The sequence below is a fragment of the Nematolebias whitei genome, chromosome 12 (genome assembly GCF_014905685.2).
Source record: "Nematolebias whitei isolate Nwh7 chromosome 12, NemWhi1, whole genome shotgun sequence".
Lineage (NCBI taxonomy): Eukaryota > Metazoa > Chordata > Actinopteri > Cyprinodontiformes > Rivulidae > Nematolebias > Nematolebias whitei.
Window position 1 is genome coordinate 48746842 of NC_056509.1, and position 6195 is coordinate 48753036.

The 6195-nt window shown below is 43.5% G+C and overlaps 1 protein-coding gene across 1 annotated transcript in view; it reads left to right on the forward strand.

The window, feature by feature from the left end:
- Positions 1 to 6195, forward strand: part of LOC119417984 (collagen alpha-1(XII) chain) — a gene marked incomplete in the record, with an annotated part of 211081 nt that overhangs the window by 182082 nt on the left and 22804 nt on the right.

A 6195-nucleotide genomic window follows, 5' to 3' on the forward strand; every position in this document is an offset into this window, starting at 1 on the left:
TACATAGATTCATTACATAGACTCATTACATAGACTCATTACATAGAATCATTAAATAGACTCATTACATAGACTCATTACATAGAATCATTACATAGAATAATTACATAGACTCATTACATAGATTCATTACATAGACTCATTACATAGATTCATTAAATAGATTCATTACATATATTCGTTACTTTATTTTTCATTCAACCTTTATTTAGACGGTAAATCCCATTGAGCCTCGAGAACTCATTTACAAGAGAGACCTGATTTAACAAAGAATGATGACATCAATGGACAATCATAAAAGGGGTGTACAGATGTTTTTTTTTGTTTGTTTGTTTGTTTGTTTGTTTTCCAAATAAAAATAAAATTGCAAAAAAAAAGTAACAAAAACAGCTGGATTCTAAGGCGAATGTCGAAAACTAAAAACAGGAACATGTCTGCATCGGTCCCTGCCAGGAGTCCAACAGATTCTTAAAGCCACTTAGAGAGGTCAAAGGTCAAGAGCTTCAGATCTTTTTACAAGATGTTCCAGGAAACAGGAGCGGAGTAGGAGAAGGTCCTTTTGTCTAGTTCAGTCCTCACTGAGGGAACACTGCAGGTAATGATGTCCTGAGAGCGCACGCTGTAGCTGCACTCACACAGAGACATGTAGGAGGAGATGTATGAAGGCAGCAGACCAAGAAGTGATTTAAAGATGAAAATGTACCAGTGAGAGAGTCTGTGTGGAGTTAATGGTGACCAGTTAACCAGTGAATACTGGGTGCAGTGGTGGGTACGGTAGTTACAGCCAGTTATGAATCTTAGTGCACCATGATACCATACCATACCAATTTATTTATATAGCACTTAAAACAGCAACAAGGCCAACCAAAGTGCTGTACAAAAGAACCAAACATGCACAGCAGACAGGAAAACATAAAATAGAAATACAGATACAAATAGCAGCAGAAGCTAACTAAAATGGCCAACAGAGTAGAGAACAGACCGGACCAAAACAAATCACACCGTGTTAAAGGCAAGCGAATAGAAGTGGGTCTTCAAGCGAGACTTAAAGACTGAGAGTGTGGGAGCCTGCCGGACACTCAGTGGCAACTCATTCTACAGTCGTGGACCTGCAACAGAGAAAGCCCTGTCACCTCTGAGCTTACGACGGGTTTCTGGGACTGAGAGAAGCATCTGGTCTGCTGACCTCAGAGAGCGCGGTGGGACATATGGCTGCAGAAGATCAGTGAGATAGGATGGGGCGGAACTGTTCAGTGATTTAAAAACATACATGAGAATTTTGAAATGGATCTGAAGGTGAATGGGTAGCCAGTGCAGGGAGGCCAAAACTGGCGTGATGTGCTCTCTATAGCCTGTACCAGTTAAAAATCGGGCTGCAGCATTTTGGACCAGTTGTAGACGAGCAATGGAGGACTGACTGATTCCAAACAGAAGTGAATTGCAGTAATCAAGCCTAGATGTTATGAAGGCGTGGATCACTGTCTCGAGGTTCTTTTTGGAGAGTATAGGCTTCAGCTTAGACAGCCGTCTCAGCTGAAAAAAACAGGATTTGACCATCATGTTTACGTGACTGTTGAGTTTTAAGGACGGGTCCATTATCACCCCCAGATTAGTGACCTTTTGTTTCTCTAGCGGGGCTAGAGAGAAAAGGTCAATGTCATGGTTCATGAGTGAGCCACTGGGATGGAACAGCATGACTTCAGACTTCTTTTCATTGAAGCTTAAGAAGTTTAAAGCCATCCAGTCCCGGATGTCAGCCAGGCAGTCAAGAAGAGGCTGAATAGAGCGTGTGCCTCTGTGCCTCAGGGGGAAGTAAATTTGGCAATCATCGGCGTAGAAATGAAAGGGTATGTCGTGTTTGCGTAAGATAGCACCTAGTGGCAGCAGGTATAAAGAAAAGAGAAGGGGACCGAGGATGGACCCCTGCGGTACCCCCCACTGGAGTGCGGTCGATGCCGAACTAAAATCTTTGATATTGACACAGAAGGTTCTGTCAGAGAGGTAGGACCCAAACCATTTGAGGGCTGACCCTGTGATGCCCACCCACTGCTCCAGTCTAGAAATGAGGATCTTGTGGTCGATGGTGTCAAAAGCAGATGTAAGGTCCAATAGGAAAAGCAGCACAGAATCACCTGCGTCTGTGGAAATGAAAATGTCGTTAAAAACCTTCAGTAGAGCAGTTTCAGTGCTATGGAGAGATTTGAAGCCAGATTGGAATAACTCAAGGATAGCGTGATCCCCCAAAAACTGTTTCAACTGAGACTCCACAATTTTTTCCAGTAGTTTAGAGGTGAATGGGAGTCTGGAGACAGGCTGGAAGTTGGACGTGACTGAGGGGTCAAGGTTAGGTTTTTTCAGGAGGGGCTGGACAGCAGCATGTTTAAAAGTCTTTGGCACCACACCTGAGGATAAACTGCTATTCAGAATAGTGAGGATAAAAGGACCCAGGGTAGGAAAAACTTCCTTTAGTAGTCGAGGGGGGACCACATCAAAGGGGGAACCAGATGGTTTCATGCTGCACATTACCTGCTCCAGAGAGGACAGAGAGATGGGCTCAAAGTGGTCAAACACAGCCACACACTGAGATGGGATGGACAGATCATGAGCTGGTGGAGATATGAGTGCCCGGGTATTTGCCACTTTTTCTAAAAAGAAATCGAGGAAGTTCTCACACAGCTCAGTTGAGGCTTCCAGAGGTGAAGGCTCACTGAGGTGTAGAACTGAGTTCAGGGTGGAGAAAAGAACTCGGGGGTTGTGGGAGTTGGAGACAATTAAATCAGAGAAGAATTTACATTTGGCAGCTTTAACAGTTTTCTGATAGTGACGCCAACTCTCCCTTAACATTTGAAAAGACACCTGGAGCCTGTCCTTCCTCCACTTACGTTCAGCTTTGCGACACTGCCGCCTAACGGCTCGCGTGACGTCATTCAGCCAAGGCTCTGATGATAGACAGCATCCAACATCTGCAGCATCCAACATCTGCAGCATCCAACATCTGCAGGGTTCTTGTAGGAGCGTTCATGTAAATAATGTCACCGTAATCAATGGAGGGAAGGAAAGTCACAGATACAAGGTGTTTCCTAACATTCAGGGTTAGACAGGATCTGTTTCTGAAAAAGAAACCCAGTTTAACTTTCAGTTTCTTTATCAAGTTTTCCACATGGAGCTTAAAAGAGAGATGTGAGTCGACCAAGATACACAAATATTCATCCATCCATCCATTTTCTTTACCCGCTTATTCCATTTTGGGTCACGGGGTCGCTGGTGCCCATGTCCAGCAATCACTGTGCGAGGTGCGGGGGACACCCTGGACAGGTCTCCAGTCCATCACAGGGACACATAGAGACAAACGAGACAAACAACCATTCACTCTCTCACTCACACCTAGGGACAATTCAGAGTTACAATCAGTCTAACATGCATGTTTTTGGTCAGTGGGAGGAAACCGGAGTACCCGGAGAAAACCCACGCATGCACGGAGAGAACATGCAAACTCCACCCAGAAGGCCCCTGGACCGGGATTTGAACCAGGGACCTGCTCGCTGAGAGGCAGCAGCTCTACCAGTTGTGCCACCGTGCTGCCCCACAAATATTCATAGGAATCAACAAACTCAATGGGGACACCATTTGAGGATAAAATCAGAGGAAGAACTGCTGGGACCAACTTCCTGTTTGAAAAAAGCATCCCTTTGGTTTTATCTGCATTTAAGACAAGTTGGAGACGGAACAAATCTGTCTGGATGATGTCAAAGGTGGATTGCAAAAGCTGGAAAGCCTTAGCAACTGTTTTATCTCGACAATAAACAACTGTGTTGTAGATGAACAGATGCTGAGATATATTCATCAATTAAAACGGATTCTTCATTTTTCTGGACTGAATATAAATGTGCATTGAATTTAATGAACTGTAACGTGAGACGTTATTTATCTTTGACCCATCAAAATGAATGTGGCCATTTATTTACAGAATCAAAGTTTAACATCAAACATTTACATTAATTTGGCAAAATATGAGAATAACAACATAATTAATCAGCGGGCTGTACAATTATGATCAATTATCCACACGGAGGTGGATGAGCACTTTACACAGACATTTCTAAATTATCTGGAAGGATTTCTACTTGATAGAAGAATTTAAAGATGGAAAATGAAGTTTAAAGGGAGTAAAAGATGGTGTGTGAGGGGGAGTGTTGACCAGAACCGACACTCTCCATTCGAACCCAGCTTTTCCTCGGTACGCTCGGTAGTAAACTTGACTCATTACCTCTCTGAAGATGGATCAGCAGATACGGAGTTCCAGTTAACGCTACCTGTCCAGCGTCTCCATAGGATGGCTGTGACTCGTCCGAAGTAGTGACGAGATTCCGTCCGACACAAGCTCACCTCAGCAAGTGGACTTCACATGAGTGGAGTCCTTCAGAAGTTCCACTCAGAGGTGGAAGATGTTATAATCCAAACTCGGAAGAGCCTTATCATGGCTGGACTTCTGTTCTCCCAAACGACTGGAGCTGCAAACTCTCCAGCCGACTCCAACGGCAACTCACAGAACAACGACTTCACAGAACTGCGAACATCTCAGAACCGAGAGAACTAGGAAGTACCGGCATTTAAAGGGCTCTATTTCCGGTATATTTGAGAGTTCCTGATTGGTCAATATCAACCAGACAGGGGTGTGGTTTGTGACGTAAGAGGTTACTAGAAGTCAGAAAACAGCAAGAATTGTTATGGAACAGATTAAAACTGTTCTCAGAGACAGAGAGAGTTTTGTTTTGGCGAGTTTGGAGAAACAGGTGCCAACTTCTCTGTTGACGTCTGAGAGGATGTAAAACAAGACCGTTGTTCCAACACTTGTCTGCTTCGACTCCTGACCTTGGAAAACGTACACTGCTCATTCAAAGACAGAAATCAGAAAATGCATAATTACTCTGTAACAGGCCTTAACATGAATTCTACTTTGCATAAGCAACTAAAAAATCATTGTTACTGTTTCACAGTTAATAAAATTGATTAGTTCACTGCAACATCTAAAATGGTTTGAACTAAAACACTTTGGTTATCAACATTTGTAAAATAGTAATGATAATAAAAAAGAGAGTGTTCTTTCACTTGATTTTCAAGAAAGAAAGTCTCAGGATGGGTGAACCTGTATTTCTGGATTCAAATCAATGAAATGACAGTTTCTGTCCCACAAGGTTCTTAAGGTCAAGGGTTTTGACCTTAGGCTTAGTTTTGACATCAGGTCAAGTTCACTACAGTGTCATCAGCATAGAAATGTATGGATGCATCAGGGATGATCTGACCTGCATTACCTATGTAGATTGTAAAGAGGGTGCGTCCTAAGACTGAGCCTTGTGGAACACCATTGTTAACCGTTAAATAACTGGAGGAAATACCATTATACTGAACACGTTGCCTCCGGTCTGAAAAATAGGTAGAGAACCAACCGTTGGTGTGATTCAATTCAATTCAATTCAGTTTGTTTCTAAAGCACCAAATCACAACAAAGTTGTCTCAGGGCACTTTACAGAAACATTCACATAAAATGGCCAGTTAGTAAAGTTCTCTATCTAAGCATTCCAGCAGACAAGTTGAATCTTGGCTTCATTGCAGTCTCCCATCCTGAACAAGGACAGTGGCAACAGTGGAAAGGAAAAACTCCCTTTAACAGGAAGAAACCTGCAGCAGAACCAGCTCAGGACAAGAGGCCATCTGCTTTGTGATCTGAGAAACCAATGTCTGAACTAGCAGGAAACACGGCTCATGACAGCAGAAGGACAGGATCATCCCTCGGCACCTACAGTTGTCTGTCCACAACGATGAGGAGCTTGGCAGACTGCTGGGAGGAGTGGCCATCGCTCTGGGAGTTCAGCCCAGCATTCAGGCGGTCCTACATACCGGGGGAACCGAGAGGCCAGCCGAGTCTGTGTGGACGAATCGGACGGCATCTGCGGCCAGTTTCTTAGGATCCACTGTGGGATGGATCTTTACAAGAGATCCTTCCTGTCTACAGCATCTATAACATCTCTTAATGAAATGAGGATAACGAGTTGCAACAACAAATAATTTCCCTCTGGGATTAATAAAGTATTTTTGAATTGAATTGAATTGAGAGCCAACCATATTCAGTCAGGTCATCTGGACGGTTTCTGTTTTTGTGCTGAGACATTTCACCTTCCATCCAGAAGGTTTCAT